The sequence below is a fragment of the Cylas formicarius genome, unplaced genomic scaffold (assembly GCF_029955315.1).
Source record: "Cylas formicarius isolate icCylForm1 unplaced genomic scaffold, icCylForm1.1 PGA_scaffold_4__25_contigs__length_36172078, whole genome shotgun sequence".
NCBI lineage: Eukaryota > Metazoa > Arthropoda > Insecta > Coleoptera > Brentidae > Cylas > Cylas formicarius.
The window spans coordinates 35315374-35337182 of NW_026844334.1; the positions used below are offsets into that span (position 1 = coordinate 35315374).

General features: G+C 35.1%; 1 protein-coding gene across 5 annotated transcripts in view; it reads right to left on the reverse strand.

Moving 5' to 3' along the window:
• The window catches only part of LOC132701219 (chaoptin-like), a 701991-nt gene that overhangs the window by 599043 nt on the left and 81139 nt on the right, over positions 1-21809 (reverse strand). For all 5 annotated transcript variants that reach the window (XM_060668992.1, XM_060668990.1, XM_060668991.1 and 2 more), the window contains one exon: positions 1526-1575. The gene's annotated coding sequence lies outside the window, so the exon portion shown is untranslated. The remainder of the gene's footprint in view (positions 1-1525; positions 1576-21809) is intronic.

Sequence of the window (21809 nt, forward strand, 5' to 3'; positions counted from 1 at the left end):
TTATCGAATTCTATACCGTTAGAAATTTTCGAATATCTTTTTGACGAGACCGTTTACGATTTACTGGCCACAGAGACAATACGATATACAGGAACCCAAAAAAATGAACACGAATAACAAAATTTTTAGTGGGATTTTGATTTTTACTGGATATCACTCGTTGCCTAGTGAGAGAGATTATGAGAACTGAAATCCAGGATTCACTTTATCGACAACTCTCAAGCAAATGAAAACAAACATGACAGATTATTCAAAATTAGACCTTTGCTAACAATGTTAAATGAACGTTTTAGACAATAGGGCACCGGTCAATTGATGAGATGATTGTGAGGTATTATGGACCTCACCCAATAAAAGGGTTTATAAAAGCAAAATCGATAAGATACGGTTTGAAACGGTGTAATATCATCTGACGAACTCAAATCAACATTAGAAACACGAGCTGTCACCTATATTTTAGAAGTAAATGAAAACCCTAAGAGACAAAGTGTATTTCGATAATTTTTTCACAAGTTATAATTATAATCTCCTGTGTGATTGTAGTAAAGGAGACTCGAGGGTTATGTGACTGGCAACTTGACAATAACAATAAAATTCTTGTAAGCAATGGAATGACAACAAATGTCTCACCAATTATGACACAGTCATTTCTGTAATGTAACTACAAACATGGAAAAAGCAGGATCAAAGAAAGTTACGAACGCACAGCCACAACTAATCACTAACTACGATAAATTTATGGGAAGTGTTGACCACCATTATTCGCTTCTAGAGAAACATCACATTTCTGTTAGAGGGAAGGGAATAGTATTGGCGCTTTTTCACTAGAATGATAGCTAGTGCGAATGGTTTTATGCTTTACAATATCGTGCACAAGGGGCAAAAAAGGATGTTCATTAAGAAATTTCGTATGGATATTGTCTATCCGTATTTTAAAACTAGTCATGGCTTGGAAATTGGCTGTGAAAGTCAAAACAATTGGATGGTCAGATGACATAAAGTGTCACAGAAGAAACCACTCTATTGGCAAAAAGGAAAAACAAAGAAGATGTCAAATGATAAACTGCACAGGGAAACCAAGAAGAACCAAGAACAATTTGCAAAAAATGCAATATTACGCTTTGCGTGTTTGGTTGTTTTACCGATTTTCATAAAAAAAGTAACTCCTATATTTCAAATAAATCAGAATAAACTCACACAATTTTTTGATTTTTTTATATGATATTATCCAGCGTCCTCATACGAGGACAGCAGTTTTTTGAAAAATTTGATATCTTATTTCCATAATATTTTTTCTATGTTTGGTAATCCAAAATCCAAAATACGGGTGCAGTCTCTAAAAAAAAATGTCAATTTTCCCAAAAAAATGTGGGCATTAATGGGTTAATGTATTAATTTTTCATTAACTTACCATTTAAAGGTAAGGGTCAGAAATAGATTAAGTGAATAGTGCCGTGGTCGATGTTATATTGTGCGTCTGTTTATCAGCGTTTTTCTTTAGTAATTTTTATTACAAAGTCATTACCTGCAAGCCTTTAGTGTCCTCAATCCGCTTCAATCGAGTGTCTTCACTACCTGTAAAATCAATAACAATATTGTTAAAAATCTCATTTTTACAATGCAGTAAAAAAATAATAAATTAAAAAAAATTAACAACGTTAAATACACTTAAGGCAATACTGAAAATGAAAAATTCCCCTGGAAGATGTGTAATAGTGTAATACTGGATACCAATTTTTTACTATACTTCAAGCTAAAAAAACAATATATATTCTGTCCACTATTTTGAAATTTGTCAGTTTTCCAATACAATAATGTTTTGTATTAAGAGCTCAAAGTGTAATAACTAACCATTGAAGTTGAGATTTATACATATACATATTACATATTATTTATATACTTCTTTTAAGTGATTTCAATACCGATTCAAATGTAAATTTGATGAAATGCAGTAAACTAATTCCATAGAACGAGTACTTTATTAGTGGCTGCAAGTAATATATTCCCTAGTTAGGTAGCCGTAAGTAGCAGTAGTATAGACTTGATACTACGGTTTATGATTTCTATGCAATAGCTACTTGCGTTGAAAGCTTAAAGTTTCATTCAGGTGTGATGTAACTAACTATTCAAATGTAAATTTGATAACGCTTAGAATATTATTTCTAAAATTGAACTGACGTGGCTTTTACTTGATGAAAATCCATTTAACAAAATAAATAAGAACTAAAACTTCAGATTTTCACGAAATTATATATTTTCACATGACAATTGTTTCGACAACACCGTGTCTTTATCAAATGTCATTTGACATAGTTAATAATCTAAACAAATAAGCAGTGATGGAAACAAAACTATCAAATAAAAGTAGGGAACACACAAATAAGAAGAAAAAGATTTGGTAAATTAGGCCGCAAACATTCACATTTTCAAAGCCTAAACTCGGGTTTTTCAAATGGGACATTCTGTAACTTTAAGAGTTATCAAGTGCAGGACCTATTAGTTCTCTATTAAACTGCATTAGAGTTAAATATATGGTCTGTTCATAGATATAAGAAAGTGACTAACTCATACGAATTAAGGAAAGACCCGGGCAAGCTGTAAGAATGAAATATGGCCGAACAGGTCCGTACTTTGCTTAGAATTTAATTAATTGAGGTTTTGTTAGGAAAGAAACTAAACAATATTTATTTATTTAAGTATGTATTTATGTTTAAATCTAAAATAAAATTGCAAATTATTTTCATTACCTACTTAAAGTACTTAAAATTATTCACATAATATATCAGTATCACTATCGCTATCATCGCCTGTTCTAATATTATTTGTTCTATATTATTTGCAATATGGGGATACGATTGTTCTGCTTTTTCTATATGTTTAACAGAATTTGCCCAACTTTGTGGAGGGATGTTAAAAACTTGGGTTTCTATAAGTTTGAGGACATTGGCACGGGGAGAATCATTGTTACGACGAATGGCAGATTTCAGTTACTGCCAAATGCCCTAGATTTTTTGCATAATTATCACAGACGTATTCCTTTTGTAAGTTCAAGCTTTGTAGAACCTCAATTAATTGCTTTTTGATATAAATAATAAAAATAAATGTCGTTATTATACATGTAGTTTTGGATTGTTGCTTTTGTGTCACATGAGGAAGGGGTTTTAGTCAACTGTCTACTGTGATAACTTGCATTGTCCATTGTCCATTGTCAATTACAGTTTGGAACTAGTTTGTTTTTAAACCAACTTTCAAATAAAGCAGCGGTGGTGTCTTCATGGTAATCCATAGAAGAATCTTTAATATTTTTCGCAGACAAAGTCCACTTGGAATCCAACCATCTTTAGAGCCAGCATGCAAAATAGTTATTCTTTTACCTCCCTTTGATGACGCCTTTGTTTTACACTTATCAGTTGAGTCAACCCAACCCTTCTCCGGGATATGTGTTGAGTACACTTCCATAAGGTAGTTCTGCCACATTTAACACCGGTTTCATCTTTTTTAAGGCTCCTAATTAAGATATTTAATGTAGGCACGCTTTGTTCCTCATATAACTGGTAAATTTTACGCCGTATTATATCCTCATCACTTTCATCTACACTCGAGAAAATGTCAGCATCGCTTTTTTTTTCTCGCTAAGATGGGATTCTTCACAATTTTCCATACAGTTGATGTTGGAATTTTCGTCAATGTGGCCGTTTCTTCTAAAGATGTTTGATTGCTGGCACCACGCTCAATGGGAGTGAAATAAACATTGTTTATAACTTCCTTAGTCCCAATAGAATAGTGTTTTCTACATTTGGGCGGGAGCATCTCCTGAGATACACTAGACTCGCATATATTTTGCATAATTCTCACACAATTCAACTCACGCTTTATTATACACAAAATAAGAATGGTTACTAATAAACTTAAACTTAGTAGTATACCAAACCAAAGAATATTAAACACAGGTAGGTATAAAATTATTTTCCATTGCGGACCACAATTTTACCGGAATTTAAATTTGGAAACTTTAGGTAATAATTTTGTTGCATTGTATCCCATATAAAAGCAATTGGTCACTTTCTTATATCTATGAACAGACCATAACTATTCTGAACCATAATGGTAATAACTAGATTGTTTCATGGTATCGTACTTGTGCGTCTGAATATTATTATTACTACACTAATCATTTGTTGTTCACAATGGAACACAATAATTGTTTTTCTATACCCAAGTATCAGAGGGGAAAATTTTGATATTAAGAAACTTTATCATTTTGAATATGGTTCGGAATAGCACTAATGCAGTTTGATAGAAAAATAAATCTTGGACTTGATAACACTTAAACTTTCAGAGTGTCAATATAAAAAAAAGGACTTTGGAAACCTTAATATTTGCGGAATAATTTTGGACACCCTGTATTAAAGTGGACAACAAAAGTAACGAAAATGTCGACGCGAGTTTTTTTTTTACATTTTGCCAAATTTTCAATAACTCCAAAAATATGCATTTTACAAGTTGGTTAAGCTGGAGGCATAGATTTTGTTTCAACGCTAAATATTTCAAAAATGGTAAAACATTGTATAGAGTGGGCCGTTTATCTTGGGACACTACTTTATCTCAGAAACTATAGGAGATGGAGCCAAAAGTTAAATACAAAAGCTAATTGGTATATTACAAACCTCGAATTTATTTTAATGTTGTATATACAGGAAGTTTCATTTTTCCTAGGCGAGTCTCAACTTTGTTATTTTAATTCATTTTTAAATTATATACGAAATTTTTGACATATTTTGTGTATAATATACCCAAGTCTAACCGTTTTTACATTTTTAATTTTTTATGTGAAAAACTACGTTTGAAAGACTTAAAATATCTGCCAATTTTTTCATTCGGAAGCTTTTATTGTTTCACTTCAGTAAGTTTTGTTGCCGAATCTAATAACGGATTTCATAAGAAACTTCGATACATATTAATACAGAGTACACGAAAAATTAGATTAAAAATGGAATAAAAAAAACTGCCAAAAAGATTTTTTTTTAATGTGCTAGAAGGCTGCTTGGGTATTATGTTTGCCACGGAGGAAAAGATTGATATGTTAGAAAGTTACATATCGAACAATAAAAACCGGACCCTGGCGCTTAGAGATTATATTAGAAAATTTCCATTAAGGTGGCGCCCAGAAAAAAGTTTACCAACACTTTAGAATACATGGAGCTTTAAAGAAAGAAAAAATAGACGTCATATTTTGAATAATGAAGAACAACTTACTAAAATGTTGCATTTTGCAGAGATCCCTGAAGATTTAACCCGAAATGCGTCTTTAGATCTAGATGTCAAAAGAGCCCCATTAACTTTTGTATTTAACTTTTGAACGGTTGAACCGGAAGAGACAGGAAGATATTTTAAAAATGTAGTCCCGTTACCTTCACGCCAAAAATTTAAAGGCGTTTTAAAATTACATGTCAATGAACTTTTAATAAAGGGGTTGGTTTGGAAAACCATGTATTTCGTAAGCGTACACTTATAATAACAAAGGAATTAATAATAAAATCCGGAAGCTTTTAACACCAATTCACTAATCGAGAGCAGACCTTATATCAAACGACGAAATGGTGGGAGAGGAATTATTGACCTTGAATCGGCATATGACTTAACCATTGCTGGCTTTAGCGATTGCATGGAGAATCACAGATTTTGCAGAGCAGGCGGCAGTTATGATCGATTAAAAGCACAGTACTCACAAAAAGAGTCTGGAAATATTATAACGAAATACTTAGAACCGCACTCCGAAGTGTCAAGCACGCCCAAAAAGTAACATCGAATGGGAGAAAATAGAATTGTTTAAAGAAAAATCGCTGCGTGGTTTCGGAACCTGGACAAAGCGTGGGTCGATAAAGGGAAAAGTATGGGATGGTTGCGTAGTGATGGCCTTAATGGGGAAACTGAAAATCTAATAATAGCAGGACAAGATCAATCCCTAGATCAAGACTCGATCAAGACAACACACTTCCAAAAGAACATCCTTAAGCAAAACGTTGGCAGAAGATGCAGAATCCCTAATGTGGCTGAAGGACATATAAACCTCATAACTGCTGGATGTTCCACACTTGGAGTATACCCACAAACATAATAAAGTAGTATTTGCATTGGATCAACTATATAACAGTCATTTGGGATAACCAGATATAGTCCTTTATGAGTCAAATCAGAAAATGTGCCTCCTACTTGATGTGTCCATTCTCGATGATTCAAATGTATCAGTAAAAGAGACGAGAAGATTAATAAAGATAATGGTCTTGAGTTAGACGAAATATGTCTGAAGATTAGAAGGCAACATAATCGCTTCTTTATTCAGGATCTCTCCGCTCTTATGATACCTACAGCAAAGGTTAAATGCAAAAGCATTTGATAAGCGACTTCAACAATTTGGGTCATCGGTCAACGGATTTGTGAAGTATCGGCGAAAAAACGAAACTGACGGATTTCATTTTTCATTACTAAAACCAAAACGGTTAAATTGACAGCTCTCACACACAGGACTCTTTTTAAGACCAATAGTACAGGACATGTCTCGGTCGTTGTTGGTTTTATTTTAACGGTTCTGTCGAGCCTATTGTTTACACCTATTTATTTTACTTTTTAATTACAAAACAAACAGCACAAAAATAATACGCTATTCGACTCCGACGCATGTTTCTCGTCTCGTCTGCCCCGCATAACAACTATTGAGAACAATCGGCAGCGCTCGGGGAAACAGAAATTGATGTGGAAAGGGTGGCCTAACCACTTGGCGTTAAATATATTTACTAACTTAAGAAAATAATGCCCAACATACCAAAAATATCTTAAACAGTCGTCTTTTCTCTTCTCGAATTCTCCATAACTTTCATTTTTGGAAAGAGCGTGATATCTCACAAGTGTACAAATGATTGTATCACACTTTGTAAAGTTAGGTCATACTTATTTTATAAGTAGACCATGTCTTATTCGTCACCTTTTTCTATCTAAGAAAGGCCCCGACTGAAGCGTCAAAATTGTGCGGTGTGCATATTCAAATGAAGAAAAAATTGTTATCTTAAGTATCATCCGTTGAAAAATAGTTCAAAGGCTTAAAGGAACTGATTTTCCAAGATGAATGATCTTCTATGTGTGGTATACTAGGAACTGCAATCAAAAAACCGATTTTCTAAATTATTTATTGCGGCACGCTTTTTTAATTGTACACCTACCACAAATTATCAATAATTTCAGGAAATCGACTTAGATGGTCATTTTTGTTGGGCTACAGCCTAAACGGACAGATGTACCTAAAGCTTTTATAAAACCAAATTGTGCCGACTTTCCGACGAACTTTAACCGAAGATGATTTTAGAAAAACCTCTTTTCCCTCTCACAACGCTATTCAAATCAGGAACTTCTTACGCGAGCAGTTTGACGAAAGAATTATTTCATTAAATAGTCCAACATCTTGGCTTCCTAGATGCCCTAACATTTTAGAACTTGGATTCCTTATTCTAAGGTCACACCGAAATGGAGGTTTATGAATCTGATCGTTTCGAGATTGCAGAAATACCGGGACTAAGAATTTTGGACACATATAGAAAAATTAACAGAAATACACTCAGGAGTCAAGCTCTGAAGAAGCCAACAGAATGATTGGCGAAACGTCAGCAATTTCGACTAAGGAAAAACCGACGCAGGAGGAATCCAGAAGTTTTGTAAAAAAAAAACTCGCTAGGGTTGTACGAGAAACAGTCGCCGATTGTCAATCATGTCTAAGTTGGTTAGTTGCTCAAAACATCAGACAAAAATCGTTCTTTGTGCTTATTAAAAATTCAATTCGTTTATGAGTTTATGTGTAACTAATTAATGTTAATGTGAAATAAATCATGGTCTACTAAAAAAATAATTAAAACCTAACTTTACGAAGTGTGACACAATCTCTTTTGCGCCAATGAGACATCACTGAACTGAAAATTTTAAGCGCTTTCCAAAAAATCCAATATGGTGGCCATAAAAAAAATGAAAGTTAAGGCGGGTTGCGAGATACTGACCTAAAACGAAATCTTATGTCTGCACTTAGCTTCATTTAAAACTTTCCCCATTTAACCTTTTTATATAATGGCTATAGAAGGTGCGAAGATCCTTGTATAGAGAAGCGAATATAGGACACTTTGTATATAAAGGGACTTGCTCGGCTAAATTCCTTTGTGTAATATTTAGAATATTATGTGCCGGTGTGCTGTATTGTCTGCTTACCTTATATCAATTTCAGCGGTTGACCAGGGAATGCGAACATAACAGAAACCTAGTTTTACGGGTATAGACAAACAATTGTTGATTGATATAGTTATATGCATTTCCCGTGACCCGATATGACTTTAAGGAAGAAAGATTTTAGATGCGGTAGTTGAATTGTACTGTGTTTCTTGAGTCGCATTGCTATATCAAATATTTACACATTAGTGATAATCCTCCGTGTTTTATTTTATTATCTTACATTTGAATTCTTATTGAAGGCTGGATTCTGCATTGGATGTTGCTAAAAAATAAACGAGAAACCAGATGAATACACGTACTAAATTAATGACATTAGGCGACGACTTTGATTGAATACAACACAAATTTTATAGATTTAAGATAATCTTCAACATACTGACAGTCTAATTGAATATCTTGCTGTTTCAAACTCTTAACTTAGCTGACCGAAACCAACTAAAAAATCGAGAATTTAACATTCGAATATCGAATCGCACCACTTCCTTCAAACAAAGCATATACAAACAAAACACTTTAAACTTTTAACTGTATATCTGTTAGTTTTTTTTTTTGTTCGTTTCATATCTTTCACATAGCCAATTATCGATATTTTCAAACATTCACTTCCGCATCATAATTGTACGTGCCGCTAAAACCAACAAATTTTCAGCTTGAAACAGTTCAAAGAAATTTGTGGAAAGACTGGTTTATTTTTAGAATTTTCTTCGAAATCCGCCAGTCATGTCGTTGTACTTTGTCGAGTCGAGTGATCTCTCTGCTTATGTATGCCGTTCTAGAAACGCAGAGGCTAAATGGGATATAACGACGTATGCTGGGGGAGAGGCCTATAACGCTTGCATGACGATAAACTTCTTTAGCGTAAGTGTAATCGTTTGTGATGTGACATAAATCTTGCCAAGCTTACCAGATCACCAAAATCTTGCAGTCATATGAAAGTTTCGTGAATATAGGGTGTCCCGAAATTGGTGGGCCAAACTATAACAGCATATTCTAAGTCCAAATAAGCCCTAGTTTTGTATATTAACAAATGTGCCTTAAAGGAACCATATGCCCTTAAACGCCATTTTCTTCCTAAATAGGGATTTTTACACACTAAAGATGCGGTAAGTCATTTTTATTATTTTTTGGGAAATGCAAAACGTACAAACGATATTCCGTACGCAACGAATGTTATCATAATATGATGATGATGATGAATTAGATATGCAAATATTCTCATATATTAGAACTTAGCTTAAAAAGCACATAAAAGACACTTGCAAACAATTTATTTGGAAAATTGAAACGACTATTCATGTTGATAATTTTAGAAAATATATTAGAAATACTAAAATAATTCAGAAAACTCTTCTGATTGTTTGATTTATGAAAACAGGGAAACACGAGGTAAAACTAAAATAACTCAAACATTTGCTGATTATTCTGAAAGTGTGTTTTCTAATCAACCAGCTCATTACATTTTAACTGAAAGTAACATGAAACACACGAGCACTTTGCTTGATTTGAAGAAAGTTACTGAAAACGATATTGTAAATGCTATTTTTCTACCCCATTCTGTAAAATACACCGATCTAGCTATCATTTCATTTCATTTTAGCACATCAGTTTCATTTCCCAGGGATCCAAGCCACTCGCATTAAAAAATTTCTAAATTCCTGTCCAAGACTGGAATTCGGGAGGAGAATTGACTAAACACGCACACCCGAGGTGTAATACAAAAATAAATGTCTTTTTCTACACCCTTCTGTAAAATACCCAAAAAGTAGGTTCCGCATATTTTTAATGTTAACTGAAATCGATAGATTTTGTTCTTAAAAGACGATCAACAAAATTTGAGGGCAAAATATTCATGTTTACGTTCGCTGCAAACATTTAAAAATCAAGAGTCGGTGCGAGACTAGAAAACGAAACCTTTGCGCCAGGCTAGGTCGCGTCAGTAGTTACACTCAGCAAACACCTAGCTGGTCAGCTGGCTTTACGATACCTACATATATAAATGTCGCAGTCATCGGTATTGGGTTTAGAGTATCTAGTTTGAGCGGGTACGGATTTATTGTTAAATTCTGTGAATTTTATCGGAATTAAAAATGCCAAACGGAAAGTGCTATTTTGTTCCAAAATGTACAAAAGAACAACACCAAAAAAATGTTTTGTGAGTGTTCCAAAAGCTCCTCTACAACGTAAAAGTTGTTTAACGGAGATCGACAACATGTGAATTCAATTTCTTCCACTTCGACTATGTACTGTTGCCAAGATCATTTCAACTTGGAACATGATATGGAAAAACACCTGAGTACCGTTCGAGTCCGGATAAAACCTGAAGTTGTACCAGACATTTAATCTCTACAAAATAGCGAGTGTTCAGCGTGAAAAGAGCAAGGCAGAAATATTTGCAGCCAGTGCAGGTTGCGGGGCCACCAACCGAAAAGTCCGAACCTGATGGCATGGAAGTAATAGAGGTAGAGCATAAAAATTTCCACAGAAGAAATTCAGCTACTGTTATGTAACACGGCACGTGAAACAAAGCAAAACGCTGCTGTTATATCGCCGATAAAATTTCCTGAGCTCGCTAAACAGATTGCAAATCTTCCCAAAAGACGTTCACGACTGAAAAATGGAAATTTCCACAGTTACAGAACATCCGAATCTGATTCGTATAAGGCCGCTGGGAGCAGCACTGAAAGTAGTAACAGCAAAGTTGACTAGCTTACTGTTAAGATCGAACAGAGCAATATGCGGGTATTATTTATTAATATCATAAAAAAGAATCCTACGACTTTTTATTATTTACAAAATTGCTACACAGGACGTTGCAGGCTTAGGAGGCATCTTTGCTTGCTAGGCATTGGAGACGACCCGGAGTGTAGGTGGTGCATGGAAGGGGAGGAGACCCCGTATCATCTGCTCACCGAGTGCCCTGCCTTGACATGGGCAAGATTGGGAGTCTTCGGAACGGCCCTGATCGATCCGGACTCAGTCCACGGTATTGGGCTAAAGGAGTTGCTGACCTTCTACAGGAGGGGCGGCATTCTGGACGCCCTCTAGAGCGGCCTGGGGGCACAACGGGCCCATCTGGTGGCCTAAGTGCTTGGACGCCCGCGAGGGCGCCCCCCTTTAATACCAATACCAAATCCAATACCAATTTACAAAATTGCTTGCTTAAGTAAGTGTTTTTTTTTTTATTTTAAGAATTAATTCAAAAACTTGATAGCTCAATAATTACTGGGTGCAGTATAGTGAACGTACAACAACCCATAATAAACCAAGATAATGTGTAGAGAGATGTTTATTAAAATTTAATAAATAAATATTAAAAACGTAGACACTATGTTATATTATAGATAACAAAATTGTTTTTAGGACACATTTTGGACATCCTGTAGCCAAACAGTTGACTATATTATAGGTATATTATATTTCACTTAAACTATAACTGGGATAATTTATAACTATGGTATAATTTAGCACAACAACACCTTGAAGCATTGTGTTAACACAAATAAATAAAATACACAAACGTTTACGATAATTCTTAATCCCCTCCATATATTCCGCCGTCCGGCACAGCGTGTCGTCTGCTGTGTCTGGCAACTCACGTCAAGCGGCCTAGTCTTGCGTCGACCCTTCATTTTAAAATGTTTATAGTGGACATAAATATCAGTTTGCTCTAATTTTTTTTTGTCGTTTTGCAATAACAAACTCTCTAGATTTTAGTTAAAATAAAGTCATACGAAAAATGACGAACTGGTCTATTATACACCGATCTAGCATGCCGAAAGTGCCATTTCGGACATTTCCGGAATATTACCTCACGAGTTTGGGAGCAATCGGAGATATTACCGCACGACTTGAATTTGGACATTTGGCAATTCTGACATTCATGTCAGTGAATGTATTTGTGTTCTAATAGAAAAAGTATAGTATGCAAGACGTTTGGTAAACTTTTTATCTTGACTAAAATGCCGTGTACCACACTTGTTGCATAATATAATATTCTAAATTAAAATCAAATAAGTTATATGGCCCAGACAATATTCCACCTTGCGTCCTTAAATGGTGTGGAGAGTTTCTAGTGAAGCCTATGGAGATTTTATTTAATTTGGTACTGCCCACGCTTGCTTGCAAAGTATCAAAAATTTGCTCAATACAAAAAAGTGCGGTCCTCTTGGTTTGTGTATGTCCTACATTTTCGAAAACAATATAGGGTCCTCTGCTGAACTTATTGCAGCACATTTTGAAATTCCGCAAGCTTCAAACCTCGAACCTCTACTTTTTGACATTCTTATTAATGACAAGCCCGTATCAGAATTGTTTTAGAGTATTGTTCAATTATTACAACTCTATTCTATACCGTATATAAAAATAATGTATTTTTTATCAAAATATTAAATAATCTTACCTTGCTATAATAAATTAAATTTTCAAAGCTTTTGCACAAACATTTTGAACAAACTGAAATTTTCTTCGTTTTTTTTTATTATACTTGTATTTTGATTAATTGACGCTAAAATTTAATTAAAAGTGTTAACTAATTTAAAATTGTGTGTTTTATGCACGGTTTTTTTTTTGTATTTTTTTTATCATTGTTTTCTGTAATTGAGCGCAAGCCTGTTGATGTTGATGATAATAGAGAATAAAAATCCCAGAACCAAAATTATTACTGATCTTTCACCAGCCACGTCGGTTGTTAAATGCCTCAAGGTCATTGGTTAAAAACAAGATTTTTGCGCATTTTGAATGGATCTTCTAAACAATTTTTTCTTAGCTGCTTCACAAGTTGCTGTATGGTTGGCTTAGGCAGCGCTTCTATATCAATAGTAGCTATATGCCTAAAAGTAATACACTTAAAAATGGTTTTTATTAATATTTCTGAAACAGGTTGGACGAAAGTTTTGAAATTTTAGCGCGCGTAACTTTTGAGGGCAAGGCAAGAAACACATACAAATAACTTTTTTGTATGGAAATATTCCCTAATAATTTATTCGTTATTTGCATTTACGTATTTGGCACAATGAAATTACCTATTAACGTATTACCTATGATATTTGCGCAAACATTATTGCAAAAATCCGCGTTAGGCGTCAATAGCTTTGTCTCTTGCAAATGTTGCCTATTCAGAACAGAAAATTTTGTCCAAAATATCGTGATGGTTGATAATCTACTGATAAAATTCTTAACGTTGTGTTATACCTTGCTTCAAAATTTTTTTACTTGAACCCATACCTATTCTATCGAGTTTATTTGATAGTGATGAAGCGAGTTTGGAATACGGTCAAGACGAAGTTTGACATTTCATAAATAACTCATCATCATAACTCTTTGCAATAAGAAACAGACCATAGCTCGCTTATTACGAATATAGATTTATGCTTTTTAATGTGCGAACTATATGCCATTTAGAATATGTGACCCATTAGGAAAATTTTTAAAAAGGTTTATTGGCAGTAACAATTAGAGTCAGCAAGATGGTATAAGTTAATGGAAACCTTACTAACCAAAATAAAAGATATTTTTACTAAAATAAAACTTTGTAGAAAATGAAAGCTTGAAACTTCTTCTCTCTCGTATCAGAAAAAACAGCGTTAAGAAGAAAAAAACTAAAATTATGAAGAATTATTTTTTTTTGTTATATAGTGCACATGTCCGATTGGGGGCACTAAAAGAGATTAAAAAAATATAGGAAAAAATTGCTTTAGAGACTTCATATTTTTTTTGCTCTGTGCTCTGGATATAGTTTCCTCTGAAAGTTTTGTGGTAGGTATCCTACACAAATGTCACACTCGTCCTTTTTACACCTCAATAAAGATAAATTTAATTAGTCAAAAATGTATTTCAATTAGAGTGAATCAGGCTGGTTGTTCGGTTTTTGTATCTTTTAACCAAATATCTTTGTAAAAGTTGTATAGTTCGACTTTGTTTTTCCAGCGTGGTTCTAAATATATTTTAGAAGAAGATTTCCAACAATAATGAGATATTAGCTATCAATTACAATTATCTAGTTCTCAATGTTGTTGAACTTTTAGGGACAATAAATTTATTATTCTTCATTCCCGCGTACGAGGCCCTTCTTATCTTATTATTTTGTGAATATTGTAATCTTGATCGTTGCTCAACCTATTTTTCTTCCTTACTTAACTGACAATCATCTGTTTTCAATGCATTTATCTCATTTTTGTTTTCATTAACCAGTTTAATCTCCAATTTGGTTGTCATTAATTGCTAATTTCCCTTGTTTTAAATTATCTAAAACGGCGCTATCGTATAAATTCTGAAAAACAATATTACCATTACATTTAATAACTGTAACAAGCCAATATATATATATATATATATATATATATATATATATATATATATATATATATATATATATATATATATATATATATATATATATATATATATATATATATATATATATATATATATATATATATATATATATATATATATATATATATATATATATATATATATATATATATATATATATATATATATATATATATATATATATATATATATATATATATATATATATATATATATATATATATATATATATATATATAAATGAGCGGCGAAATTTGAATACAAGCGCGATTCAAAATGAAGAATAATAAAAAAAACTACAAAAAATGGATTGAATAATAATAAATTTCCAAGATTTCAGGACACATCAGTTTTAGTTAAACTGATTTCAACTATTCTAAAACACAGAAAATGGAACTAATACATTTACACAAAAAAATGTGTTTCTAAATTCATAAAGGCTTCTAAAAAAACAATTTTATGTAAATGATTTCCGCTAAACGAAAGCTGCGCGTTCATTCAGGTGTGCACCTTAACTTTGACATGTGGAACCAAAGTCCTAACCACCGGTTTGTTCCCTAATTAATTTTCGTTTCTTTTTTGATGTCACATTTATCTGGTTGAGAACAGTTTCTCATTTGTTCCGCCAAAGGTTTTGCCTTAATTTAATTAATGCCTCTATAATTAACACAAGCCGGGTTGATGCTTGCCATATGAATGGGCCGGCTTGTTGGCAATTAATTCAAAAGGAAAAGCAAATATCTCGCATTCAAATATCGTTTAAATGAACAAGTTGATTTTGCAACATGAAAAAATAATAGCTTACTGATACCGACAACTCGTCAAATGAGTAATTTTTTCTATAATTTTACTGTATATTGATGGTCGTACCTAAAATACTTCTGTTCTATTCTATTAAAGCGAATCGCTTCAAAATATTTTAAAGCGACAGAGTATCCACGATTAACTCGCGGCATATCTAATATTACCTAATATATATAGGCTATCCCAAAATTAGTGTGCCAAACTAGAACAGCACATTCTACGTCCAAAAAAGGGCCCGGTTTTCTAGATAAATATACATCGAGAAACATTCCCTAGCAGAGCCACAAGCCCTAAAAGCAACGTACCTAGGTTTTTAATTAATACTTACTAATACATAATTAATACTTTTAGTAATTTAGTGATTCTTAAATGATAAATATCAAATTTTGGTTAGATGGGTAACTAGAGTTATGCGGAAAACAAAAAAGGCAACAACTTTATTGTGAAATGACTCAGATTTTTTTTATAAAATCAATACATACATTGTTTAGCATTCATCATCAAAAATTAAAACCAGATTGATAGTGTCAGCGCAAATGTTATATGTGACTAAAGTCATATTACGCGGGACCCATATTGTGTGGCGCCCAGTCCGAAGATATGTTAGCAAGGTTTCGAATGTTCAAAATTAAAAGTATCGAAAAGTTCGTGTAGGATCGGGTGCGGCCGGTTTCGAACAGTGGACCCGCCAACAGCTGAGACGGGACGGACAGAGAAAATTGTACGTGATAGAGCGATAGAAAAATAGTATTTAGAATACGACCAGCGATTTTTATATGGATATCAAATTTAATACCTATTTTAAATGATTTATCTTATAAAGTTAACAACGTTCTTTCCGAACATTCCCCTCTCTCACAAACATATTAATTAATAATTTTTTCAAAGAAACTTCCACAGGCTACTGTAATACTTTTTTAAAACTTCTGGATTCCTCCTGCGTCTGTTTTTTGTTGAGTCGAACTAGTTTACCTTCGCTGTTGGTTTCTTTAGAGCTTGACTGAAAGTGGCACATTTTACTCTGTACCTGCCATTATATTGTTTGAATAGGACAGAGCTAAATGAGGGGCATAAACAACTTCTATTATTATTATCATTATTATTATTAAAATACGCTTCACCACAACCTCCCATAGAAAATGTGCCCTAAAGCAACTCCATACTTGCGACTGTGGTCATTGACAAAACATCATTGACCACATATCAAAAGTCCTTAAGAAAGATAATTTTAAAATCGTATCTACCACTTAACTCCGACATTCGCCATATCAAAATTCCGTATGAAGCGCCAGAGATTTCCAACATTTCATGCATATCCGGCAAATCCCCTTCGATCAAGCTAAAATTCGTCTACCAACAAAAAATTCGAGAATCCATAGAAATCTCTAAACAACCAAACAGTCTTTACCGCGAGTCACCAACATCGGAATAAAACATCCCAGATAATGTTCATGTAACACCCTTGATGTATGGAAGGACAGCGATCGATCTTGATGTATGGAAGGACAGCGATGGATCTTCGTAGGGTATCGTCTTCCACCCTCTTTTGCGGCTGCTGTTGTTTGCTGATTGCCTTGCTGATGACGCGCCTTTGGCATCCGTTCTGTCGAAGACAGGTAGTAATTTTATTCAGTTCCTCATCTCTGTTCTTCTCGTTTGTGAGCCTGAGGGACCGAGCAATTAATATATTTGCAACTGCCTGTATCTTTGACGGGTGGTGATGTGCGTTCCCAGTATCCACCTTCAGTACTTGTGATATGCACATCTAGAAAGGGCAGACTGTTATGCTCTTCAAGTTCTATTGTGAATTGAATCCTTGGAAGAATGGAATTCAGATGTTCTAGGAATTTCAAAAGCTCCTCCTTTCCAAAAGGCCATACGACAAATACGTCATCAACGATCTTGTCCATAGTTTTAGATTCAGATTTGCGTTCTCTATTGCATTCTTTTCGAAGTAAATCATGAAGAGGGTGGCAATCACAGGTGAGAGAGATGATCCAATTGTTGCTCCATCTACTTGTCTGTATATTTTCCGGTTGTACATAAAGTTAGCATATGTCAGACTGTATCTTGACAGATCAATTATGTAGGGAGGAAGATCTTCGTTTTCTTCTATAAGCAGGAGTGCCTCATCTATCTAATGTTCGGGTACAGGGATTTGCCATCGAAGCTTGCCATAATGTCGTCCTTGTCCATCCTGAGGGAACCTAAAACCCCGTTCTTACACATCTTTGGGAGCCAGTAGAATTTTGGACTCGATTTTTCCCTGGGAATAAGTTTCTTCTTTGTATCCTCGTTTATCGATGAACCGCTTTTTAGCTAGGTTTTTACTTGTTAGTTGCGTGACATCACATTCCCTTATTTTTTTTGACAAGGAAATTATTGTCTGAGAGTATGTCAGCTGGTGGATAGTTTTTTTTTAGTTTTATAACATTTTTAGCGCCATACTGAACAACATTTATAAACTCTTTATATATCATCGTTTTAAGGATTACTTGTAACATAGCTAGAAATGTAAATCAGACAAGCCGCAGTTGATGAAATAAGGACACTGTCGAAGAGACGTTTACGAGTAAACCAGAATAATAAGGCGCCCATTTTCATGTCGTTAAAATTCGCCCAACTTGATGAGAGCTTCGCTGAGTTATGATTACTTCGCGTATGCGTTTACCCGAATATGGAAACTTTACATTCTCCCGAGATACAGAAATTTGTCTAGTCATATGTTAGCAACGGCAGCGTTCATCGAACACCATGACAAGAATTACTCGACATTAATGGCGAGGAAATTTCATCATCATTCAAGTAGGACTTTTGATTTTATCTATCTATAAAGCAAAGCAGTGAAACTATTCTAAGTTGTCGGTAATTCTACAAAGCATTGTAACGTTTTATAAATATAAATATATAAATGGCAATCAATTTATGCAATTCATTAGTCGACAACAAAATAATTTTTTACATCTCCAACGACGCCGGCCTGTTACAAGGGAACGCGGTTAAAAAAAGTAAGCAACAGCAACCGAAAAGTAGCAACAGAAAGCAGAAGAGGACACAGCTTTCGGGATCAACCAGAATAGATGAGACATAAATTATAACCCATAGTCGAGAGGATTTCGGATGTAGCGGCGTGTTTCTGAAATTGCTGCTGAAAACAGATTAATTAAACTTCGCTTTCTAAAAAACTCGACATTGGAAGTTGCAAAAATTATTGAAATATGTTGGAATATGGCTGAAGTTTGACAGTCCCCAACATACGCGGCCCAATAAGGCCATCAACTAGAAGAACAGGCAGAAAATATATTGTAATAAATGAGGATGAAAATACTGCCATCCGAAGAATAATATACTTTTTCTACTCCTGTCTGTAAAATACCTAATTACACAACGATCTAGTGTGCGAGAAGCGCCACTTTACCGTGCCAGTTTTGTGTCCCACGGATCCGAGTCATTTCACGCATTTCCAGAATTTTACCGCACGGGTTTGGGAGCAATCGCATGAATTTTGACTTTTTTCAATTCTGACAGTCATGTCATGTCATGTTATGTCTAACGGTCGTACAAAAAGTATAGTATACAACACGTTCGGTAAACTTTTTCAGTCACTCATATATTAAACACTCGCTCAGCTGCGCTTCGCTCGTGTCAAATAAGCTTATAAGTCAAATGCCGTTTACCGCACTTGTTGCATAATATACTATAGACACTTAATTCAAAAAACCTTTGTCAAAATAATGTCTGAAATGAAAAAAAGAAAGATTTCATTTCACCCATGATTAAGACAAAGTTGAGGAAGAAAATGAAAATCTGAAAACAGAAAATCAGTTTAAATAGAGAAAGACGAAATTATTTGCTTGCGACGACGCTATTTGAGGGCAGTTAAAACAGTACCGAAGGGAAAACAGGAATATCATTTATCTAGACGAAACTTTGTGTTAATGAAGAATATTACGTTGTAAAACAAATCAGGTTAAAAATTCAAAAAGCGCGAGGTAAGCTTTCATGAAAGGATGGTCCACTGGAATAATAGCATCTCAAAGAAAGGTAAAATTATTATTCTAATTATTTACTTTAATGCTAACTACCCTTCAAGAAAATTCGAATACCCACGTCTTCTTAGAAATATAAATGTCATCGTTCACTCACTTTAAACAATAAGCAATTTCAGACAGATATGCTCAAAAGTGAGCTACTGGAGATTGTAAATTTAGATAAACCTCTTTGTACAAAATGTGTTGCCGACGAAACCCTTTCAAAAAACACGCTACCGAAGTAAGCGGGATAAACGCGGGAAGTGAAGTATTTGTCAGTTGCTTCTTTGTGTACCTTCACTAAAAGTTAGTTCTATCGGGGCACCCGACCACTGGCCCACTTGCCTATAGTAGTACGGTCAGTTCGTAATCGCCACAGCACTCCCCCCGCTTAGCGAACATCGATAGCGAACCTAACCCTTTTGGCCCCTGAACCGCAGTATCCCTTGGTTGGAGGCGTTGGGGTGAAAGCTGTTTAGTGTGCTGCTTGGTGGCCTTTTTGGAGGATGTTATAAGGGATATTCTAAAGGTATCTTTACATAGCTGCAGTTGACATCGATTTTCGCAGGTGCTCCGGAACTGGTGGTCCAGGTAGTGGTGTGGGTCTTGGGAGGGTTCTTTTTTCATGAAGTATTCCCCAGATAGTCTCAAGGTGATGCCGTAGGGCATCAAGGCTGTAGTTGTTGTAATGTCCTCCTTGTAGCTGTTGCGGTGTGTCAACAGTATGATGGGAAGAACATTTACCCAGTCGGACGTTTCGTGGCACTTCATCAAACATTTCAGAGTTGGGTGCCAGCTTTCAATGTCCGTTGCTTTCGGGTTGATAGCTTGTAGTTCTAATTCTTCGACTTGGTATTAGTTTTGCTATGGCATCGAGAAGCTGAGAATCGAACTGTGTTCCTCGGTCCGTCGTGATGACGAGTGGTACTCCGAACTCTGGCTCCCTGAAAAACGAGATGACCACTGTGTCGGCGGTTTCTTCCAGAAGAGACAAGTGTTCGGCTTGTGCATGTCATACGGGCTGCTCTTTGATCGTTGGCATGACAAAGACGTTCTGGCCCAGTTTGTGATCTGCTTATTTATACCTGGCCGCACGAACTTGCTGGCGCTGTCTTTCCGTTTTGTGCGACCGCTGCTGTGTGGGTGTTCTGCACGATATCCTAGATCTGTTTACGTAAGCTGAGCCAGATGTGTAGATGTATTGGTAGAGAAGTCGCAGTGCATCGCAACTTCAGTTCCATCCACTCTGAGGGACTTGAGTTCCAATAATGTCGGTGTTGTTCCTTGGAGCAGATTCCAGAGATCTTGGTCTTGTTGATCCCGGCTGATATCCTCGGTTGACACTATTATCGTTATTATGTGGTATTGTTGATTCTAGAGAGCACGTCGGCGATGCTGATCTGAGGCTGGCGACAAGGTGGATCCTGATTGTGTACTAGCCGATCGAGTTCAGATGTCGTTGTTGTTTGATTAAAAGCGTATGTTATCGGTTTGTGGTCCGAATGAATGACTGTTTCTCTCTACGGCTAGTAGTTTCTGGTCGAATGTACTAGATTTTAGAAGATCGATGACCTTCACTACGCTTACGGCGTCGCCGCCTGTTTCGGGTGTGGTGTGTGGGTAGCTGTCTGACATCTTGGGATGTGCCGGAATAAGTCTCACGCGAAGCATGATTATAATTATTATCGGATGATGTCAGCCTAGAAAAGAGAAGAGCAATAGCTCCTGCCCGTTTTGAGTTATAGTCATGTAGATCAGCATTTTTGACATATTCATATAAATTTTCCTCCGTTTTAAAAATGTGAGTAGTAGGAAACATCATCATGTCAAGCTTAACAAACAGCTCGAATCGGCATTTTTTTAATTCGAAAGGCCTTTTCGGAATACTCTCGGTATGCTGTTTTTAGCGCTTTGGGCGTCACGGAAACACTGTAGTCTTAATAAGAAGAATTTGAGAGATAACTTTCAGCAAAGTTCATCAATCTGAAGTGTAGGAGAGCGTAGGATTAATAACAAATCTCAAGAGGTTGATACTATTTTTTGAGAGTTTTTATTGTTTAAAACAAGATGGTTAGGAGAAAACCATGTATGTACTGCGCTAGTGGTCACTTCAACTTTATCCAGTGACATTTGTGGGTGTTTACCTGGGGTTCAGATAGTCATGTCATCTGCAAACGATATCACTTGCGCACCCGGCAAAGAAATGGGATGTCCCCGTGGAATACCATTTGACCCACTCTCACTTCTTCTGACATTCCATTCAATATATGGAAAATGGTCAGCTTGGTAACTTATTAGTTTATGTATACGTTGTTGTCGATGCAAGTGAAGGCCTTAGTGAGATCGAATAAAAGTGCTGTAGAAATCTTACCT